At 31.0% G+C, this 25,272-nt stretch overlaps 1 protein-coding gene and 1 long non-coding RNA gene across 3 annotated transcripts in view; one reads left to right on the forward strand and one right to left on the reverse strand.

Moving 5' to 3' along the window:
- The window catches only part of LOC136988711 (calpain-15-like), a 124,529-nt gene that overhangs the window by 89,300 nt on the left and 9,957 nt on the right, over positions 1-25,272 (reverse strand). The gene's annotated exons all lie outside the window — the stretch shown is intronic.
- LOC136988745 (uncharacterized) lies at positions 1,090-23,531 on the forward strand. Its single transcript, XR_010882806.1, has 2 exons — positions 1,090-1,170; positions 23,413-23,531. It is a non-coding gene; the product is annotated as an uncharacterized lncRNA (long non-coding RNA).

Here is a 25,272-nt window from a genome sequence, read left to right on the forward strand (position 1 = left end):
CTTGGGATACTCCGATATTATTTTAGTTGATATGCGTTTTTAGCAGGCAACACTGGGAGGGTCCTTAAGGACGGGCCAACATTTGAACGAGACTTTTTCCCATCGTGAGTGGTAAGTTTTGCTTGTTTTTCTGAGGTCTGTATTGTGCTGAATTGGAACGTTTCGAGACTAGATTATCTTCCAAAATATAATTTTTTTTTGTTGTTATATTTTTCAAAATATTTATTTTGTTTGTGAAAAATAAAGAAATAATTTTTTAAAAAATTTCGTTAATCTTAACATTGACAAAAATTCAACGCAAAGCGACACGCAATGAAGAGGAATTTCAACATGGGATAGATTAATTAAACAAAAGAAATTAACTCCTCCTGAATTTAAATTGACCCACTACCTCCGGGATGTTTTTCTACACACTCATTCTTCGGGGTCCTTTGAAATTTTTAAATGCAAAAGGGGGGTCGCGGACCAAAAAGTTTGAGAACACTGCTGTACATTATTACCGTTATAAATAAATGGAATTTACATCATTTTACAATTTTTAAAAAACCGTATTTAAAAATGATGAAAATAAAATTTGAATACGATTCTAACAAGAAAATGAAAAAAATAACACTGATTTTATATAATCAGATTATTTTTTAAAATAAAATTACAACCGAAACATTTAAAAAATAATATATAATTTAAAAAGCTTCCTTGTATACAGGAACGTCGTGAGCTTATAAGGAGCCCGGGAAAATCCCCAGCTCTTTCTTCTCGATGGCCCTGACTGTATATATTATATTAATATAATAATTATTATTTTCTTTAAAATAAATTTTAATTGCATTAGATGCTTCAATAAAAAATAACGAAATTTTATTTCATTTATAATATAAATGAATAGTTATAAGATATATTGTTCGAATTACATATAACAATATTTTATATATTATTATATTTTGAGTACAGATTATTATTCATACAAGTTTTATTAAATTTGTGTGTATTTATTTAGCTATTTTATGATTATTCTTCTAAACAGCTGCGAGAGTAAAAGAAACAGTTTTATATTAAAAATGTATTATTTTTATGCGACAAAATTTACTTTTACAACAGTCCAAAAAAGGAAGAAAAATAATTGCGAAGTTCAAAGTTTAATAATTGCAAAACAAAAATCACGCTACAAAAGTGAGTAAATTTGTAAATATAGTACTATATGAATTTAAATTCTTGATAAATTTATATTGTTTAAAAATTATAACAAGCGAAACACAATTAAATTCTACAAAATTAGTAAATAAATAGTTAATTAAATGGAATAATAAACTGATTATATGAATTACCTTATTTACTCGCATATAGGACGAGGTGTGACTTTAAAATAAAATTAAAAAAATTAGATTTATTAATACAATTCTAATTTTATTCGTTTAATCATAAGTAAAACATCAAATGAACGTAAATGCACACATTGTCCCGCAAAAATTACTGGCATTTTAAACTTTAATGAAAAATCTTGTAAAATCGAAATCATAAACATGTCGATCTTGTTTTGCAAAAACAAAAACGCATTTGCAAAAACGCAAAGAATCTTTCGCTCGCGCATATAGAACGACCTAGGAATTTGAATCTGTGATAAATGAATAAAAACCTCGTTTTAAATGCGAGTAAATACGGTATTTTATTCAAGAAGATAATAATAATACGATTACTCTATTATTATTATGTTGGGTTAAGTTAGATATACTCGGTTAACACCGGTGGCTAAGTACTATGCCGGACCAAAGTCAAGGCATAGTAACCAAAACAGAAATTAACGAAGTGTATCAGTGTGTGTGTCTGTATTCAGGAATTTTCTCACAATATGACATGTATTCAATATAGTGGCCTTCTGTAGAGTGATGTATGTGATTCTATTCAATTCTAATGTGCCCAGGCTTTTGTGTAGTGTGTGTGGTATGACACCTGTAGAGGAGAGAACTACAGGTACAATAAGCACCCTATCCATCCTCCACAGATGCCTTATTTCCTGGGCGAGTTCTGTGTACTTGCTAATTTTTTCAGTGCTTATTATTATTATTATTATTAAAACTGGTCTTTGTTGGATTTTATTTTTAATTAAATTAATTAATTTTTGAAAAAAAATACACTAACTAATCGTCTTTCATCAATCACTACTGCAAAACGACAATCAAATTTGTTGAAACAGCTAATGTTAGAGAACTCCGGAAGTTCTTAGCTTGCATTACCATTCAATAGCCCTTATAAACCATTCCTGCTCCTACTTCCATGTGCGCTTCACCTGGACTTCTCTGAAAATTGCCATCTTCTAATTTATGTTCCTCTATTTATATACTTTCTGTGTAAATAAAACATGATAATGATGTGATCATGACATATCAATAACCAGTGAGAAAAATTATAAAACCATAATCTCTATCACTTGATTTTCAATTTCAATTGAATGTAGCGATGACTTTCGATTACATTAACCTACTGAATATCTATACCTAATATTGCTGACAACAGTACCTAAATATCTGCCATCTAAAAACTATTCCTATGAAGTATTTTTTTCTTTTTCCGCATTTTAAATGTACAATATTTCTGTCATTGGCAGAGTATAATTCTATTACATATCCTAAAATTGAAGCATCCCAGTATCTTTCCAGAACAACTCATTTTGTCCCAGAGTTTATCCCCAAATACCTGGCAACCTATCCCTCTTGCAACAGGCCTTCCTTTCTATCTGACCAGCAGGACAGTGGGATCCGAATAGGAAAATTACTTAATACAAAGTTACCAGAGAGCAGAAAATATGTTTTTAGGTATTTTCAAGGATGTCGAGTTTAAATATTTGGTCCATTTTTTGCTATCCAAATGGTAATCGGCCAACCTATTTCATTGGTTGGCCGTTTACCACTCACATTCAGTTGTAAACGGTACGTTAGATGTCTCGAATTATTTTCTCGTGCTGGCAGAAGTCAACGACAATTTTCTTCTGAAAAACATCAATTTCTGTCTACCAGAACAGCGAAATTGTGCAATTTCGTACCATCCGAGTATCGCATTCTTTACAAACAGAACATTACTGGGGGGGGGGTTTCAGGGTGCCGAGCACAAGTCTTTGGTCCGTTTGCCTCAAAATGTGATTATTTTTTTTAAATTTTGTTATGTGAATTTAAATAAGATCGATGTTCTTCTTTTTCAGAGTAGATTTTGTTATTTTTTTAAAATTCTATTTAGTTACATTTTCTTTTTCTTATTATAATTTTATTTAACACTTTATGATGAAAATGATAGACTGAAATAACCAAACTTTGAATATGGTTTTCATTTCAATCTTTGCTGTCCTTATTTTTCGTCCGAGCATATCTGTTAGTTTCTGATAAATAAGAAAATTGCAAATTGTTCTACACATTTGATCTTAGCCAAAAAGGCCGAGAAGCGATTAAATTGTTCTAACAACATTAAAAACTATGGAACTTTAATAAACTTAGTACTTTTTAATTAGGCTGTAATCATGATTAATCATGACTTAAAAGTTTATTTTTAACAGCATAAATTTACAATTTCCAAAAATTTTATAAAATGACAGTTTACAGAATTAAAAAAACTTTTAATATATGTAAGAAGTAGGAATTTTTGTAGATTTTGTAATGCATAATAATAATAATAAATTGCTTTAAGATAATTGATAATTAATTTAAACATTTTCATGAAAGGATACTTTATTTATGTACGTATATGTAAAAACGATATTGAAAATATTATATGTTATATTTCAATAAATATAACATTCATCTGTTTCGGATTATTGGCGAATTATAGTATTATTTAAATGTAAATTTCTATTTATACGATACTGTACACGTATAAATGTAACTACGTGATACATTGTATGAAGAATGGTTACAAGAAAATTTAGGAATATTTTGCAACAATGTCAGCCAAATTTCACAAATATCTTTTTCCTATATTTTGTTGAATGAATGAAATAATAAGTGAAATTAAATTTATTATAAACATTTTACTGGTTAATCTAATTAATATTTTAATAACAGATTTAATTTATTATGATCCACTTTAGAAAAACCTAGATGAAAAAAGAAAATTTTATTATACTTAAATACTTAATGGCTGTAAAAATAGGGTCTGAATGGAAAAAATGTTTTAATATTTATTAATTTTTCCATTAAATACTTAAAGGGGAAAAAATATACCGCATAAACAAAATTGTTTTATTCTAACTCGTTCTGAACAGCCCGAGTAGCTAAGATGTCAGATAGGGTTGTCAACTATCCCGCTTATACGGAATTATCGTGCATTTTTAAACGAAATCATTCAACACACAAAGACAAGTGAAAATTCCGTAAAAAATTTTTATACGATACTATTAAAGAAATTATAAAAATATATTTATGAAAGTGAAATTGACACAGTGGTGTCAATTGTACTTCGAATTTAATTCATTCCGGAAAGTCGTTCGAAGTCCGAAGTAATTTTTCCTATTAAAAAATAATGAAAAGTGGAATTAATTCCCAGACCCTAAACATTACCTACTTCAATATGTTTAAAACAGTAAATTTACATTATTTAAGGTAAAAATAATAGAATATAATAAATTAAAACATAAAAACTATAAATGAAAAACACAAATACTGTACAATAAAACGAAAATTATATTTATTGGTCCACATGGTGGAGTTCGGCATCTTAATTAACATAGCTGTGTGATTTAATTATAACACTTGTAAAATTTAACATATAGATAGTATGAGATTTTATTCTTTGTTTAGAATAAAATTCTTTGTTAAAAATAAAATCAAGTTGTAATGTCTTCGGATAAAAAATATATCAGGCATATTAGGCTTTATGAGTTTCGAAAAGGATATAATGCTGTTCAAATACTGTACAGTTGTAATGTGTATGGTAAAAATGCTCGTAAACTTCGAATGTGTCAAATATGGTTTAAAAAGTTTCCTTTGGAAAATTTGAGCCCAAAAGCTGTCAACAAAGAAAAATTGCAGGAAGAAATTATTAAAAATCGACGAATAACCGGTGTTATTAACCAAACACCGAAAAAGCACTGAAAACTTATAAGCATACAGCAGAGATTACAACTGTACAGCAAGAGTGAGAGATGACTAGGGCACAAATGATTGCGTTTATGCTTCAAGCGCATTTTTTCACTGCACGCATAGTTTGAACTTTGAAGCATTGTTCAAACTCTGGGGAGAAGTTTTGTCGAATTTTGCATTGTACTACTGTAAATTGTTTCATATGAAAGTTCTGCATTTTCATTGAAAATACCTGTTTTTACTAGAATGTCTCCCAAAGAGATTTTCTCCAGTTGGCAACCTTAGTGCCAGCCTACTACTTTTTGGGACCTAGGAACGAATCTGGTCGGATCGAAAATCTCATTTTTAGATGATCCGTTCCGAATATGTCGGACCTCGTTCCTCACCTCCCAGCTGCTCCTATTGTGCCATATCTACAATGGTGATGGTTCAAAAGGCCTTCTTATTGCCAAGAGGGAGGAAAGAGTAAAAAAGGAAAAAAAAAAACCGCGAGTTTGATAGGAACCCAGAATGAGACATCTGGTAGTCCAAATACGTCGGACTCCCAGTTGCCTCGTTGAGAAACGAAGTCAGACATATTAGACTGCCTATGATAAATTTTTGGGAGTTGTCATCCCGGGTCCCTGAAAGGGGCTGACGCCTTTATTGCCTGGACCATCCAGCCGGCTACTTACAAGGATCAAAAAATCAATCAATAAATCATCATAAATCAATTTTTTTATGTTGGCTTATTCCTTTGCGTAAGTTTGATTGGTTTGGTCAGATATGGTAATGTAAAAATATTGGCGACCTGCCAAAGGTGCCGCCAGGGAGAACTTTCTATGGAAATATGGCTCCTATTTAGGTATTACAAACGTAAACATTGGTAGTTAGTCGTTCGAGCCTTACTAACGGGTTGGCCACACGGTCCTTTTCCAGTGGCCAACCCGTTAGTAAGGCTCGAACCCACGATTAACTATCAATGTTCAGTACTATTACCCATTCAGCCATTGGTGAGCTTTGTGTAAGAATGAAAATTTCTTTTGTATTAACGGACATTTTTGATGTTATTTGCATTTTTTGTACATTCCGAAGAAAGTTTTCATTTATTTTTATCATCAAGTGTTTATCAAAGTCTTGTTTTTTAACTAAGTTGATATCTTGGACTTTCGACCAATATTTAATTAACAAATATCTGTTTTTAATTTCTTTTTTAAAAATTTAAAATGACAAACGAGATAATATTTGCGTAGAAATATCGTCTTCTCCATCGTTGACATCGGTAACGATTTATATTGCCGGCAAGTTTCTAACTGGAAACTTTGAAAAACGGATTTGAAGTATTTTTAGCCACACTTTATAATCAAAATAACTTTAACTCACGCTGCCAATCCGGAACAATGTGTTTTCAAGCATAGTTCACATAGTTCTTAGTTCATCAGCTCGAAGATCCGTCATATTTTGGAGGGACCAGATTATAAACACTTTGATTTGTAGTATTGTGTTTATTCTAAATTAAACAAACAACAAACAAATTTATAATGTAGATCAGCGATTTCAAGTGATTCAACATTTCTAAAAAAAAAGTCAGCAGACATTTTAACTCACTTTTTGAAACGATTTCCCCACGGAAACTCGTTACAAAACGATCTCCTCTGCGTGCGATATTTTACTATGAATAGCGAATAATCTAACCTTTGTATTTTCCCAAAATTTAAATAAATTCGGAAAATATGAAGAAAATAATATTCATCACAAACGTGTAATCTTAAAATCTGTTTTTTGGACGTAAGAAACAACTTTAATCCAAGGGCGCAACTTAGGGAGCAAATGAGGCCTGCCCCGGTGAGAATATGTATAACTACTTGAATTATTTAAAAAATAAATTTTATGTATTAATTTACCGGCGCCAAGCAGAAACTTTTTTGACTCTCCGCCCTGGGGACATCAAATACTCGTTCAGGCACATTCAGTGCTTACGGAAAGTGAAATTTAGTCGAGCAGTTTAGTGAAACGATTTAGTTTAGTAAATCCATTTACCGTATTTGCTCGGGTATAAGATGATCTCGCGTATAGGACGAGGTGAGACTTTAGACATCAAAATATGGAAAATTAGATTTATTAATACAATTCTAATTTTATTTCGTTTGATAACAAATAAAATATTATCGAATGCACGTATTAAGGAATATAACCATGTTTGCCTTAATACGTGATAAATTTAAAACAAAACCAAAACATTATAATGCGCATGACCGGAAAAAGTTCATTTTTAATAATTCAGAATGTGCTAATATTCATTAAAAATAACAATTTAACTAATATAAAAGAACTGCATTTATAACCATTGCTAAGTGACCTGTATTTCATTAATGTTTTTATAAATAACTAGAAATTATTTTCTGCGAACGAATGAGATGCAACGCGGTTTTTAATTGATAGACGTAGGACTAAACCAATAAACAAAGGAAAGTGTGTCTTAATTTGTTTATAGTAGGTGCCAACTTGCGATAAATAGACTGTAGACCTATAATGATGGCATGAAGTATATTACGGCCGGATGGCCGAGCGGTTACGGTGGCAGCCTAGTGCTCTGGGGACCCGAAATCGAATCCAGACAGGTCGAAAAATACCCAGGAACTTTTCGGAGGTGGTCTGTCTGGATATGTAATCCCTGTCCCTCACCACCAATTCATTGTGGGCTTGGCCAAACCCATAACGAGCTTACTAAAAAGGTGCCCAGAGTGGAAAAAGTTAAAAAAAAAGGCATGAAGTATACACAGTTCACAGAAAGTATTGAAAGTAAAAACACCAGTGGCGTGCCGTCATTGGAAGCGATGGAAGCGCCGCTTCCACCTTCCAATGATCTTCCCTTGTATTTTATAAAATATAAATTTTCATATTTTATCCTACTTTGAATTAATTAAAATTAATATTTTATTATAACTGCATTATGTATCTTTTACAAATTTCTATACTACATGTGAAAAAAAACGATAAGATTGCTATTGTATATTTGAATAATTCGGTGCGGAAGGAATGTCGAAACCGGGTCAGTTTCCAATCAGCCAGATTATATAGGCATTGGCACATGCGGTTTACAGAGCACCAACCTCACCCAGTTTAGCTGGTAGAAGCGACACACGTGTAAAGCGTCCAATTTTATATCCCGGACCAGTTCTGAGCTGTTAGCCGCCTGCCTGTCAACTTCCAAGCAGCCAGATTATAGGCATTGGCGCATGCGCTTTACAGAGCACCAACGTCACGGTTTAGCCGGTAGAAGCAACACACGCATAAAGCATCCAATTTTATATCCCAGAGCAGTTCTGGGCTGTTAGCTGCCTGCTAGATATTTGGCCACCCTCGCCCAATTATGTGAATCATGAGCAGGCTAGATCAACAGCGAGCAACCCCCGGCCCGTGGGCCAGCTACGGCTTGCGAAAGGTTTCTATCCGGCCCGTAAGATCTTTAATAGATTAAATTGAAAAAATAACTAATTAATAGTTATTTTTTCCAATTCTTTGTAATTTTCGAAAACGATAAGAGAAATAAATTAACTTTTAATTAACTTTTTATTTATTTATTTCATGTTTGCAGACTAAAAAAATTACAAGTCACAAGAAGGCGTCAATTAACTACTACGGCCCGCAGAAAAAACGTAAAATTTATTCTGGCCCATGTTATAAAAAGGTTGCCCACTGTAGACTAGACTTATAACTTAACCCAACCGATAGGAGTTTACTGGCATGTTTTTATGATAGTTCTGTATAGTTGACAGGAGTTTAAAAAAAATTCCATTAAAATATTTGATATTCTGCGTTTATTCTGCTCTCCCATCTTATATTACTTACGGATTTCAATGTTAAACCGGTGATATTACGATTATAGTATGTCCCATCTGTAAGGGAATGCAGAAAAAACGTGTACAATTCTTGTAAATGTTAAAAAATTAACTGTTACTTTGGCAGCATCATTTACAACTAAATTTAATGAATGAGACGTACAAGGTACAAAAAAAGCTCTAGAATTTATTTTCCTTAAATTTACGATTTATATATCCGTTGTCATAAAAATTTGTCTTTCCAATGTTTTCCCAAGACTACAGATATTCAGGTACAAAGTAACTGGTTTTGACTTATTTCTACTAAGAAGTAGTTAAATAATTAAGAGATTAGGGAATGGGGACATAAATAAAACCCTGCTGAAAGAGCCAGAATTTTACTTAAACAAAAGCTTAACCGAACCAATTACTAGCTCGGTACAGTGGGGAACTGATTTCTGTGTACACCTGGTACTAAAACAAATTACAGTAGTTAGAAAACAAATGACTATTAAGTTTAACATATTTATATCTATGGTGAGAAACGTTTAAAATTTACAACAGCCCTGTCACGTCCTTTGAGATATACTAGTGATGCGACAAAAGAGGCATTTGACATTGACCGGTATCGGCACCCTCGGGATTTGGCACGCACACACCTACCTGGACGCGTCTCTGATTCCATTCATTAGCCACTCGTAGGGAGCTACAGTATTTCACTAAGTGGATTGTTTTAAGATTTAAAAAGTAAAGAATATTTTGTTATTTTTATGTACGTTTCTTCACAAAGTTATATTTAATTATAAGTTTCTTTAAAAGTATATTCGTACAATTGAAGAATTTTTTGTACTAGGTATGTGTATTCATCACACATTTTGTTTTACCAAGTAAGTTTTTCTGATAATTTTAATTTTAGCCCTTATATCGTGGCTAGTGATTCAAAAATTTATTTTAAAAAAGTTTTGGCTCAAGACCATATAATGAAAAAGAAAACATTATTAAAAGAGAAAGACCAATGCCTAAATTAAATATAAATATGTCAACAAAAAAATTTCGACGTTTTGACAATAAAATTTATGACAAATGACGATTCTTTCGTAAAATTGAAGCAATTTGGAAATCAAAATAGAATAGAATTTAACATTGGTAGACAATATAAAATAAGTATTGAAAATTATAACAAGATAATTATGATTAATAGATATATCTAAATTAATAGAGGTTATATGTTTTTTCTCAAAGAAAGAATTGACATTTAGAGGGCATAGGGAATTTATTGAATCTAATAAGAAAGTTCAATATAATTACCTCTGTTATTTATTAAGTATGTCAGATAATCTATTAAAAATACATTTAAAGAAGTATACGGTTTTTACTGGCTTATCGAACAAACGAATACGAACGGGCCCTGACGCGCAATTAATTGATTGCCCCTGTAAGTCGGCTTCTTACAGAAACACAGCTTCCCTATCATCAAATGTCACAGCATGCCACTGAAAAACACAAAGAATCCTTTGCTTGTGCATACAGGTTTTTGAAACAGTGAAAGATGAATAAAAACCTTGTCTTAAATATGGTAATTCTACTTTTGCTGGTCAGCTAGCACCCCTCCCACTGTTACTAATTGACTAAACATGTCCGAACAGGTTTGTTTTAATCAAGTTCAATGTTTCCTATAGCATTATTCATCATAAGGATTTTTTATTAACATGTGCACAACAATTGTATTGTGAGCAGTCTGATACACCATGCCAATACATCGTAAATGTTTATAAGAACGTTTCATAGTTTGAGTAAATACATGTTAACTTTTTTTTGTGTCGATATGGACGGTTTAAGCTCATGTAAGCATCTGCTCCACCACTGTATTCAGTACCTCACAAATACATCTGCGTCTGGTTCATTTGAAAGCTTGTTGCATGCTCAACTGCACTAATCTGGACACATTTTCTGCACTAAACTGTTTACTAGTAAATGGCTACATACCACTCAGTAAATTATTGGATGAGTCTGGACTAGCCTTAAGAGGGCTTTTTAATATTATGGGTTCAGCCATGTCCACACTGAGGTGGCTGGGTGGTGAGCCTAGTTACACCTCTGATTAACATTATGCTCATAAAATGTAAGTTGTGTGTCAGTCATCTAACAGATGATGAGAATCCTGACACTGTTGGGTAGTATTTTTGTTGATCTACAAAATATTATTAAATATATTTTTTAAACATGACAGAATTTCAAAAAACAGTCATTAAAATGTTGAATAACTTTTCAATGATGCAATGATATTATGGCAGTCACAAAATATTTTTCAATTAGTCATTGGTGTAACTGTGTTTATATCAAAAATGTCAAGTTTTATCTAACATACAGAGAGGTGTGTGCAAAAGTAGGTATTCAGTTGAGAATCTGAGAAATACAAATGTTTGGTGTTCATTATTATTATCATCTTTTATTAGTTAGTATTCCTTGTGATTTAATTTGTACATTAAATGTTTTTTCTTCCTATTTTCCCCCTGTATGTTTTTTTCCCCATAGTAACAAGTGTATACCTACCTACTTTTGCACCCCCCCTGTAAACGTGACAAGCCTGATACATGGGCATTAGAATTAGAAACTAATATATGAATATTTAATAATCTCTGAATTTGTTTCTATGTCATATAGAGAATTGGTATTTAACAATCTTATAATAAATGATATAACATAACATGTAAGAAAATAAAAGAAAGCAAGAAATAAAAAATTTCAAACACAAAATAAGACATTCAAGACATAACCATACTGAATAATGCTGATGCAAAATATAATAGGAATTATAGCATCCTGTTAATTAAATAAATTTCAAAATTATATTTAATCAATTGCTCAATAAAAAAAAATCTCTTATTGCTTTTGTATATTAAAAATCAACATAAAGAACTATAGTAAGTTTATGATTTCATTTAATATTGTACAGTAACTTAAAGTTTTGGTTATCTGAATTTAGTCAAATTATTTAATTTTATTTATCATCATCATTGTTATTCTAACAATTTTTCATCAACTTCTTTCTTCATTCCTTTCTAATCTTGGTTTCTGTTGTTTACCTTTGTTTTACTGTTTCATTTCAATTTCCTTCTTACTCTTTCTCGTTTTCAAGAGCTTTTAAATGTTAATTGTTTTATTTTTTCATTACATTCTGAATAAAGTGTTGTATATCCAATCTCTAGCTACATTTTGCATTTTCTTTCTTATCATAGCTATTTCAAATTTACTATTTTGCCTCCACTTTTTTCAATCGGAACATATATTAATTTTAAATATTTTTAACAGTGTCACATTCAATCTGTACCTCAAGTATTTATTGCCAAACATTCAACACTTCACAATATTGTTGGTTTTACTATTGATGTTTAGAGATTTTCTGTAGTATTATTGATATTCACTTATATAACATATACAGTACCATAGTTTGTCTGTACTTCATCCAGTCAGCTCAAATCTTACATTAAGTCTTTATGAATTTATTTTTTGCATTTGCACAATGACTCCAAATTTGAATTAGTAGAGTCTTGTCTTGTTTCATCTATATTTTATTCTCTCTCTCCTACAAAAATTTAATTCTAAGTTCCATGAGTGAAATTTTCAAGTCACCCTAGTTCGTAAAATTCTGGATATTTTTTATTTTGCATGTAATGTTGCTGATACCTTAAAGCTATGCCTTCAATATTACTCTTGTACTAGATATATTTTCAAACACTATAGTGAATCATCTCATTCCTATTTCACTCATTATTTTTCGTGCTTCCACAATACTACAAGTATTTACATATAACTATTTTTAGCTTCATGAACAACTTGACTTTTAACACTGAAGTCTGATTACATTAAAGAATTAATGTTTAATTTAACATTATCTGGAAGTAGGTTAGCTGTTCTATTTATGAAGATATTATTTTACCTTCATTATTTATAAATCATAAAAAAAAGAATCTATTTGGGACAATCACAAAATATAATTTTTATCACTTAAAGAATTTAGATTCTTTGCTGATATAGTTTCTTTTTATTAATTTAGATAAGGCATTGTTCAGATGTTCCATCTATATCTAGTCAAACTAGTGTGGATAAAGTTTTGCCTAAATTGAACAAACTTAAAACTGATCAAACATATTATAATGAGATAGTGATAGTTTATCTCCAAATTCAATTCAACTATCATGATTTATTTGCATTGATATGTACGCAAATCAAAAATAAGAGAAAACTCCTTGAGAAAGAAATATAAATAAATATTTTAAAAAATTCAATTTTACAAAACTGATATTTATTTTTCTATTTTATTGATCTTTGATAATTTATAAATTTAATAGTCTCTCTTTTAATTATCTGATTTCTTTTTGCATAAGCCACGTCTGAGATTTTAATATCAGTAATGGAAAAGATGCAAAAGGAATCTGCATCTTTTCCATTCTTCTTATTGTAACAGTTTTCTTCAAACAAACATGATATTATCTATTTTTGACTTAATTTCAAAATTCTACTAGGTAAAATCCTAGCAAGACAGCATCCTACCACCCCACTTTACTGACAAAAGATGTTCACATACCTGTTATTCTAGTGTGAGATTTTTCAAGCATTGCATGATAATGTATGGTCTATGGTGCATTGGTTTCACTGAGAAGTTTAAATAAAATAAATTGTGTTCAAAAAATGACTTGTTTAAATCACATGGTACTTAGTTCAGTCAAAAAGAAACCGGAATTTATTTCTATAGCTTCAATCTATCATTTTTGATATTTCAATTCAGCATAAATTTGCTTTTATTATAAACTTCTCATACAGGAACTTTTTATGCAAATAGCAAAAAAATAACTTTATTGATTACAGAATATGCATTTCAGGTGTTTCACCCCTAATCAGTTCTGATTACAAATACCTGACAGATTTGAAGATTTTTGTTATAGCTGTTATGCAATATGAAATTAACATACTCAACAATAAATTTAAAATATGTTGTGTTTCTTTTATAATTACTATTGCTTCACTACAAAGCGTCCAACTTTGAAGGAGAAGTTACTTCCTCTTCAAAGTTGGATGACTGAATATGCTCCTTAAGTGAACTCACATTGGTGGATGCTATTTTCTAGAGTAACTTCTCCATGATGCTGTGCAATAGCTGCTAATGTATATGAAATATTAATAGCCAACACTTCTATATACTTGCCAAATTCTGTTTTCCTAGCATGAATGCTTCATTTTTAACAAAATAATTCTAGTTTCTTTTTGACTGAACCAAGTAGTTCCATGACAATATATAAATTTTTTCCTGTCTCTCTTAAGTGTAAAGATAACAGAAGAAAATCATTTTAAGAAAACTTATAATATACAGAGAACCTTTGACTGTAAAGGATAAAAACCAACATTGCATAAATTAATACAAAACATATTATAGCAAAATAAAGCATCTTAGTCTTGTGCATTTTGTCTCATTTCCCCATAAAATATACTCATTTCATACAAATGTTTGTGAATACAAAGCATTGTTGCGATGCTCTGTACAAATTAGTAGAATGTATGATGTTAACTCCTTTGTAAGAACATCTATATAATGTATCACCACATAATTTGTCAAGATTGCATTTTTAATTTGTATATTATTTTCTTTTAGTAGGAAACCAGGATGGTAGGATTTTCTCTTGAAAAAATTTTATCCAGTAGGATTCTGTCTATTAGAATTTTTTCTGGTAGGATTCTGTAATGATCTCTTAATTTTCAAATCCCATCATTGTAGTATAGATAATTTTTTAGATCAATTTATTTCTAAGATGCATATCTATCAGTACCATATGCTATGTTGCTATTGTTAAGGATGATGTTACCTCTCCATTTTTAGATTGATCTTTTCTACTAATCATATCTAGAACTCATTTGCTTCCAATGCTGCAACTAATGCTTTATGTATTTGGAACATACCAACACTCTGGTCCCAAAATAACATGAACATTAGGTTTATTAACTTTACAATATATTTACTGAATTATTATTTCTTTATAAAATTATTTTCTGTGCTTTCATGTCTGCAAAATACTGTCAAAACAATCAGTGAATTTATATACCGTATTCACTCACATATAAAATGAGGTTTTAATTCATTTTTCACTGCTTCAAAAACCTAGGTTGTCCTATACATGTGAGTGAAGGATTCTTTGTGTTTTTGCAATAATTTTTGTGAACTATGTATATGCATTTTTTATCAAATGCTCACCATCTGGTGTTTAAAAACATACCATATATTCCGGCGTATAAGACGACTTTTTAACCCAGGAAAATATTCTCAAAAGTCGGGGGTCGTCTTATAGGACGAGTATGTCCCAAACTCTATATTTTAACTGTAAAAGTCAGGGGTCGTCTTATACCCCGGAATATACGGTAAGTTTTTATCTGGGTTATTTGAATCATTCTTGTGTATTGTCAGGAGTAAAGATGAATAGAAATAAGAAAAGCAAAGCTTTTAAATTAAATTCCGAATTCAAATTCCAAAATCACATGGGAACTTGATATAAGTTTTAATTCATTCCTGTGAAAACAGATGATTATTTAGAAATCAGAATTTGGAGAAACTCATAAGTGTGAATTTGACTATTAAGAATTGGCAAAAAAAGTTCCTGATTGTCCAGTTTTATATGAACAAATTATGTTGTCAATTTTACTAGATTTTTCCTTAAAGGTTAAAATGCCAGTAATTTTTTTGGGACAATGTGTGCATTTAACATTTTATTTGTGATTAAATGAAAGAAAATTAGAATTGTATTAATAAATCTAATTTTCTTTATTTTGATCTTTAAAGTCACACCTCGTCCTATATGCGAGATCATCTTATATGTGAGTAAATAAGGTATTTTTTCAAAAACGGAAAATATAAATTTCAGTACACAAAGTCTAATTTTTTCCTTGAAAATCTTTCATTTTGCACTGTAACATTATTGGGTCCAGACAAATGCCCACTTGTTATGGCACTTTTTCTATTCTTATTATAGCATTGCTTGCTTTTTAATTAAAACTTTCAAAAATAAATTACTGATATTTTTTCTCATACCAAAGATGTCTACAGTTGAAGCCATTATTAATTTAAGAATTAACTTCCTTATTTTGTTTGTTTCCAAAATCATGGCATTCACACACTATCCAAATCTGACTTTTTCTAATATGTTTGTTTATAATTAACTTAATGATTACATTTTTTTTTTTTAATGAAATTGTAGTATGCTGTTTAGAGATGTTTATTTTTAATAAATCATATAATAATAAAATATATTAATTTATATTCTTATTTAATATTTTTGTATTCACTTGATACATTTTTTAAAAATTTGCAATAGTATAGAATCACAAAAATTTATTCAGGGAGTAAATTATATACATAATTAATAAATTAAACAGATTTTATTCTGAACTTTTTTCTTATACAGTATATTTTAATTTTTCATCTCAATAAAATTAGAAAAACTTTTATAATAATTAATGCTTTTATTTATCTGTTTTATAAATAAAATTTAAGTTTTCTAAAAATTTTCTTAATAAAATAAAAATACTAATTTATAAATAAAGAATTTTAGTTTATTTAAAAACATTTATTTTTTGTATGTAATTTGAACAATATTATAACACACAGTATACATAAACTAATGAAAAGTGACAACTGTTATGAATAAATAAATGATTGTAATATATTTCCAAAATTTTTTGATAAGATTAATTAATTATTCAAGAAGTTCTTTTTCTTATTTCTTTTAAATTTTTCTCTTTTTAAGTAAATTTTTAATTGAGATTTTTGTTATATAACCTAAATTATGTATTTTCATTTATTATTAATTTTGTTCATTTTTTACAGAGGAATACATTGCTTTTTGCAATATGCAAATTATTAATAAAATATAAATATTGTTTTTACAATTTATGGTTTTAATGTAGATTACTATTTAAATTTCAAGATGAGGAATTTAACTGAAAATATATAAAGAAATGGTATGGTCTTTTGTGAAGAATTTTCAATTGTAGAAATAAAAAAAATCTTTACATATCTGATAATGCCAATTCTGTAGACTTTATATAAACTTTATATTGATGCAATATTTAAATTCTAAAATTATAAATGTTAAAATTAGCAATAAATTTATTATTTTTCTTTGAATTTGAGGATATGCATATTAATTACCTGAATACTATAATGTTTTATTGATATTTTACTGAGGACTTGTACTAATTATTTTAATGTTTGACTCATAAAAGTCAAACTTCAAATTTTAACTACAGTAGTGAACGAAAATCGGAATCAATTGGGGACTGGGGTTGTTCAGATTAGGGATTTGTTCAGATTACGGATTATGTACGAAAAAATATATAACCTGTCCGATGTTCAAATTTTTCTCCGTTGCGTGTCGTTTCGTGTTGAATTTTCGTCGATTTTAAGCCTAACGAAAATTTTTATAATAATAATCGAGGCTATCGTATCGTTAAAAATTATTTCTGCATTTTGTACAAACAAAATAATATATATTGAAGAATATAAAAACATGAAAATTATACTTTAGAAGTAAATTTAGTATCAAAAATGTTCGATTCAGCACGACACAGTCCTACTGAAAATCGTGCCGATTACCGGCGATTCCGATTTATGAGTCTCTACTGTATTTGTCACATAATATTACTGAATACATCATAAAATAAGAAGTTTAAAAAACTTTTGGTTTATCTCTAATTTTTTCTTTATAAAAATAAGAGATAAAATTTAGAATTATTAATACACATTAAGAAAAGTAGTAACTAAAAAAATTTCCTTGTATAAAGTTGGCCTTCTTTATTGCTTTATGGATGAAGTCTTCTGTGAGCATCATCCTGCATTCTGTAACCCAATTTAAAACTTTTAGAACAGTGGTTCTTAACCTTTTAGTGATGAGGGACCATTTATCAAAATTTTTCTCTTGCCATGGACCACGAGTTGTTTGGCAGTAATATAAGTTCTTATAAGGTTGTTCTATAAATTAAACATGTATAAAATTATTCGAAACCAAGAGTATTATATTATTTGCGAAAATGTTACATTAATTATATTATTTTAGTGCAATTTTTGTAACTGCATAGTGTTTACCAACTGCTGGATTCTTTGTTCAGTGCTACTCAAAGCCAAACGCATGTCGGCACTGGCATCCAATCGATTTCGATGTTTATTTTTAATTATCAAAAGCACTGAGAATCCTTGCTTGCATAAATATGTGGTTGAAAATAAAGTTAGGTACCGTAAAGCAATTTCTCGAATTTTAGAGAAAGCAATAGCTTTATGGCTCCAAAAATCTTCAAGATTAATTCCTGTCTCGAAAGTATCCTTGCAGTTACTATCGTGTTACATTTCAATTAACTCTTCTTGTATTTTATCCGGCACCTCAGAAATGTTGACTATGAAAGGATTGTGGATCAGTTTCCGAATAATGCCTTCCAGGAGGTCTTTTAAAGGAAACTGGCCCCTATTCAGGTGTTACAAACGTGGAGAAAACCCGGAGAACTCCACGTGGCCAGCCCGTCCGAACGCAGTGGGAACCCGCGACCAAACTCTCAGTGTTTAGCGACAGAACCGCTCGGCCACTGGTGGGCATCTCAGCACACTGTCTGTCAATAATTGGGTTCAATGTATCAAACGCAGAAAAATTCTCTCTTTCAACTTTGCTGATCAATAGGTCGATTTTAGCGATAAACGTACTGATTTTATCTTCAAATGCAAATATATTGCTAGTGCCTTCCAATTTCATATTTCCTGACCGTTGCAGTTGAAGGTTCAATTTATTTAGTTTGTGCAAAAAAATCCACTAAATAAGCAAAATGTATTTGAAATTTGAACTGACAAAACTCGTCGTCATTTATTTAATAATTTTAGGATGACTTCACAGACCACTTCGGGTGCTTTCAGGAACTACCAGTGGTTCACAGACCACCGGTTAAAACCACTGTTTTAGAATTTTGATTATTTACTTTTTTTTTTTTTTTTTAAGATCTGGAGTAGGCTACTTTTAATTAATAAGTTCTAATGAAGGTAATATTCAACATGCAAAATGTTTTCAATAATTTATGAAATTATTCTGCCGTTTTAATGTACAATTTTTTCTTGTTATTTCTCCATAAATTTTACAGTAGCAAAAAAATTTTCCCCCTTAGACCAGAATATAGCTATTGAAAAGATTCCAGAATGAACCATAAACACTTCGTCAATGTTTATCACTCTTATGAATAACTATATTTCCAATATTCCTATAGGTGCCAATCATAAAAACAAAAGAAAAAAAGAACAAAAGTAATTTTATAGTTTGTGATTAAAAATGCATAAAAATAAAATCTTCCTTGAACTGATTTTGAAAAATATTTTATTATGATATTTTGATGAAATCTTCAAAAACATTAGAGTTGAAAAATATATTTGGCTAGATAGTTGATGAAAGAAATTTACTGTATAAAAATATTATTTATTTAGAAATCAAATTTCATGCCAACAAGGTAGTAGAGATCAAAAGAATTTCTGCTTCACTATAAAGAGTTACTCTATAAGCAAGTATGGCTTTCAGCACCAAATGCAACAGTAATTACACTATTAACCATGCTTAAGCAATGCTTAAGGGCTCATGATATAAAGGAGCACAGTCCTGGCTCTGTTTCTATGGGACAATATAAACATGAATTTATTTGTTGGTAATAATATAAGAAAGTATTAATATTTTTCTGTGTTTGTTTTGACAGGAACAATTAATTTTAAATAAATGTATAATATTTATTTTAGATAGCTTTTGCAATTTATTTTTTTTAGTACACATACTTTATATTAAAACAGTATATTATACAATAATAATAAAAAATTTATGAATAGCAGTTTATTTTTGCAAAACTATTTTATTGTTTTTCTTGGAAATTCTGCTCTCTGCTTAAAGTGAAAAAAATTTTTAATTTATCTACATATAATATTACTTTACTTAGAACTTACATTACAATTAAAACTTTAAAATTGGCAATTTAAAACTTTTGTTTAAATTCCTATACCATCATGAATGTGGAGGTGTAGGTCCTTAGCATTAAAGGGCCCTTTACAACATTTTTCTTACAGGATTAAAATTTATAGTTACATCACTGCCCATATGCAATATAAATTTCCTTAAACAATATAATAATTCAAAAATATTGTATGCTACAAACAATGAATAAATGAATGAACAAAAATCAAATAAAAGCTACCTGAAAAACTATGTAAATAAAACAAGAAAAAATTATTCATAAAATTGGAAATGCATTAAATTTCTTATGCAATGATCTAACAGAAATTAACTCTACTAAGTCATTGAAAGTATTTGGCCATATCTATTAGATTTCTACTAACATATCTTATCAAGTAGAAGAACAGGAATCTTTGGGGCTTAAATAGGACAAAAATAATCACTTGGCCTCCCTCTGGGTGCATCACTGCCTCTTATACACAAGCTAACATGCCAAATTTCATTTTTACTTTTCCGGAAGTTATATATAACAGAGGGAAAGTATGGCAATTGATCAAAAAATGACCCTCTCATATTTTTTTACATTTTTGTACTCAGGACCTTGAAATGTTGAGAAATACAAAAAAAAAAAATTTGAGGATTTTTCTGTATGTATGGATGTTAGTATGTGTGTGGAGGGGCATGATTTTGTTCATTTTCTTTGAAGCTTAATAATGCCTGTGCCTTTTGTTGAAAATTTCTGAACTTCTGCAGGGAGATTTGCTTATTAGGGGAATTGATGCTATTAAGTTTTGGTGATTAAAGGTTGTGGGGAAATAAAAGGGTGATCCCCTTTTATTTCCACTTCCCCACCCCCTGTGTATCTCCAATAGGGTCAGACTTAATGACGATTTTACTCGTTATTAGCATTTACAACTTTTTTATAAAAACCCATCCCTGCCCTGAAAATTAATTTTTTTGCCATTTTATAATAGTTAAAGGTATAAAAAGATTTTAAATAAAATATCATAACAGATGGTGCCACCAAACGTTGCCGGAAAAGTTAAGCAACTCGTTGCTGGAATTTTTTTATCTTTCCAGTCGTTGTTAAACTCGTCACTTTACTAAGCGCTTTGCTATCGCTGCAGCTAAACTGTTGTTAAACTCTTGGCTGTACACCGCTTCACATAAAGCAAATGCTTGAGTTCGAGGATAGTTTTACAGTGTTTGAAGGAGGTGGTTTTTCTGCTACAGCACAATGGCGGAAGAGTTTGAATTTATTATTGAAAACAATAAATTTAAAGTTTTTGTAGACGCGAAGACAGCATTTAAGATAGAAAACAGTAAATATTAATTATATAATTTAAAATTATTTTATAAATATTTGTTAGTTTATTTAATAACTTTCAGTAGATTTTTGAATTCTCTGAAATAAATAATGTTCTACGCAGTGGTGATATTCGAAATAGTTAACAAAGGGTTCGCTAGCTACTATAAGAGGCCCTCTTAGTGCCCACAGGGCGGAAAGAGTTAAAAAAAAAAAAAAAAAAAAAAAAAAAGGGTTCGCTAGCAGAAAATTTTTCCCTGGCAATCATCGACAAACAAAATGGAAGTTTTGGCAAGAAATAAATACAATACCTTTTCTTGCGATATATGTAATAATCAGTGGCATATTTGGAACGTAACAAGCCCTGGGCGAAGACCAAGTAACAATAGTATATTAGTGCTGTCGACCTCCTGTTTTTTTTTTTTTTTTTAGGCAGAGAAATTTTTTACCCCGAATGGCGCTGCTGATAATAGACAGATGTCATCATCTCTCAAAATACACTTTTTATTTCGCCGTCCATAGCCCGACACGTGTTCCACAGCCATCTTGTATTATCTCGCGCGCGAGATTGTGGGATCTCTCTTATGACTGGATCTAATTTCAAGAACTCTCTTGAATCGATCGCGATTAAACCTCGTTTCAGTCGAGATTGAAACAGTCTAGAGAGATTGCACCAAGACTTAGTCCCTGACCTTGCTCACAATCTACGAAGGCTATTTTTTAAATAAGGTCCGTTTTTTAATAAGAAGAAAAATACTGTAAATATCGTTAAAATATATTTTTTTCTATATTCTACATACTTTTATCTACTTTTCTACATAATTTCCATTTTGTTTAAACATTTGTCATACTGCTCAACAATTTTTTGAATTCCGACTTCAAAGAAATCTGCCGCCTGTCAAGAAGCCCAATCCACGACTGCAGTTTTCACTTCTTCGTCGTTGAAATGTTGACCACCAAGGAAAACCTTTAAGTATCGAAACAAGTGAAAATCACTGGGTGCAAGGTCTGGACTGTGTGGATGATCGTATAGAGTCAAAACGATAAAGCACTATTTAATCTTTTTGTTTTGTGATCGTCAGAAAGCAGTCTTGGAGCGCACCGAGAAAACAATTTTCGATAATTCAGTTTCTCCGAAACAATGGTATACAAAACTGATCTTGAAATCTGTGGAAATTCAATTGATAACGTTGAAATCGTGAATCGTCGGTCCTCTCGAATTTTGTTATCCACATCACGAATCAAATCTTCGGAAATCAGAGAAGGTCGGCCAGGGCGTGGCTCATCATGCACATTAACTCGCCTATCCTTGAACATTCTTACCCATTTTCGAACTTTACTGTCACTCATAGCATTATCACCATAAACTTCACAAATCTGACGGTGAATTTCCGCTGCTGCCAAGTTTCTTGCATTCAAGAATCGAATAACAGATCGTATCTCACAGTCGGCGGAAAACTCAATTTTCTTAAACATTTTAAACTTCTACAGCTCGGCATACAGACACGATATGGCTGCAAATGGCGTCAAAACGCGTGCCAAGCTTGCTCGGAGCAGAAGCGTATGCATACTGCCGTGATTGCGCATTATTCTCACTTTCATTCACAAACGGACCTTATTTAAAAAATAGCCCTCGTAGATTGAAATGCTCGGTGCGAACGGGGTATAAGGCTCTAGTTTAGTAGTGTTACAGAGTATAATACGTATATTTTAGTATATTTAAAAACAAAAAAAAAAAAAAAAACAAAACCACTGAGAAATGTTCCGTGTGTTTAACAAGGTTCAGGAAACTGAAAATTTTAACAATGAGTTAACCAAACCTGGTTAACCCATTGTTAAAATTTCGGCGTTCAGCGGGTTCGCCAAACCTGTGCGAACCCGCTGAATATCACCACTGGTTCTACATATAAAATACTTCAGATATTGCGATATTTAATGGAAGTGTCTGAATTATAAATATATTGGTTTTAAGTTTAAAAAAATAATGTAACCATATACTTTAGGGGAGAGTATCCAAAGCAAGACATATTCCACAATGAAAGAAATCATTTTAAAATTTGTACATTCAGTTTAATCCTATATCATACTTCAATCATTAATATTTAATTACTTTGTTATATGAAATTAAATATTTGCATTAAAATATTATGTACTGATATATACTTTAAAATGTTTTAATCTTTGGGAATCTCTATACTTAAAATAATCTTTTTCGTAATCTTTAATTTTAGATCCTACATTTGCTCAGCAGTACGGGAAACTTTTCCATCCATGCAATTCTGAAAACTTCCTTACAACGTCGGCTGCCTGTTGTCCAGTTGGCCACTGAATAAAATATTGTCTCATTTTACTTAGTTCTGTACAAAATGTAATGAACAGTCGATGTGCATGTCTTCTTTCTAATCCAAATCTGTCCGCGATACCACGAAACGATTCTTGGTTTCCCAGCGTCCACTACGATAATAGTATCACTTTTTCTTGATCAGAATAATATAAAGATGGCCTACCAGTGTTTGACTTCTTGTGGAGGTTTATATTTAGTAAAATAAATTCTACAGTTTCTCGTTTAAGACGAAAATGTGCTTTGAAGTCGATATCATTGTACCGTGGAATGGTTTCTTCGACATAATCCATGATTTTTACCTTTTTTCTTGGAGATTCATTTATTACCCGTAAGAATTTAATCCTCCTCCACTTCTCTTAGCCTTTTATTGAAAAAAGACGAGAATAACAGCGTTGATGATGATCAAGAATTAGTTTTAGAATTAAAAAGTTCACAAAATGCATAAACTGCACCCCAAATAGCCGCCATCTTTACTGCTGCAGCAGTCGTGTTGTTAAACCACGTGTGTTACGTCATACAGCAGTGCTGAAGCAGCGACGCTGAAGCGCTGACTTTAACAACGACCGGTTTATCTCCATCCTGAGATATTAAACGAAACAGATTCCAACAGAAACACACACACTGAATTTTGTTCCCATTCAGGGGTCTCAAAACATCGAGATTAACAAAAAAAAAAAAAAAAAAACGGAGTAAAATCTGATACGATTTCAATACTTTTAAAAGCTAAGCTATATACATAATCGGGAAAATAACATTCCGCGCGCGTGCGTGTGTGAAGAGTGTTAGCATTTATTTCGTTTAATTAATATCTCAGGATGGGATAAAGATTAAGAAACGGAATTTGGCATGGTAACTTGTTTATAAGGGGCATTGATGCTATTAAATTTTGGAGTACTGAAGAGAGTGGGAAGATAGAGAGGGCCACAGGTAGTATTTTGGCTGCGATAATACGTAGTGAAAATTTTACTCGTATGAATTTTAAGCTCTTTTGAAATGAAGAAAATTTTCAAAAATGGCGCCCCAAATTAAAAAAAATCCAAGACTATGGGTGCGTTCTTTAATAGCGGTCGTTCCGCGTCGCCGCTACTACGGGAATGCGCTGCTGTTTGTAGGCATTTAGGAACGACGGTGAAAGAAAGATGGCGGCGCCCGCACTATCGATAGTATGGTGATGGAGGAATCTATAATTCTAAAATATGAGCCTTTAAAGGCAAAAGAAGGGTCCCAATTGTAAAATTTAACCATAAAATGGATTATTTGTTGAAAGAGCATTCAAAATAGCCACGAAAAAAATTAGAATGCCTGCTACCATTCGGAAAAAATTCGAAAAGACACTTACATCACCGCGTGCACTAACTTGCGCTTTCCCAACTTCTAAATTTTCATTCATAAAACCACATAATAGACCCCGAAACAAAACTATATGAGCCATGGAGGACGCCAATTTGCTTTCCACCGTAAACTACTGCTACGAACAGCCGTTTTTGCCGTTCGACGGCGCGCATTCCCACCGGAATTTAGAAACGCGTTCCGCAGGAATTTTTAAACGGATGTCGCTCGCGCGGAGTTACGCGGAGCACAAAAGAACGCACCCTATGTCTTGTTTATAAAATCGTACTGCCTGATGTCTTATCAGCTTAGAGGTATAAAGGAGTACATGTCAGGTGTTCAAATTTGGCAGAGAGTATTAGGTGCCCAAATCATGCCCGCGTAAAAAAAAAAAAAAAAAAAAAAAAAACAGACTTGT

This window comes from Centruroides vittatus, unplaced genomic scaffold (assembly GCF_030686945.1).
Source record: "Centruroides vittatus isolate TY-2023 unplaced genomic scaffold, ASM3068694v2 scaffold_386, whole genome shotgun sequence".
NCBI lineage: Eukaryota > Metazoa > Arthropoda > Arachnida > Scorpiones > Buthidae > Centruroides > Centruroides vittatus.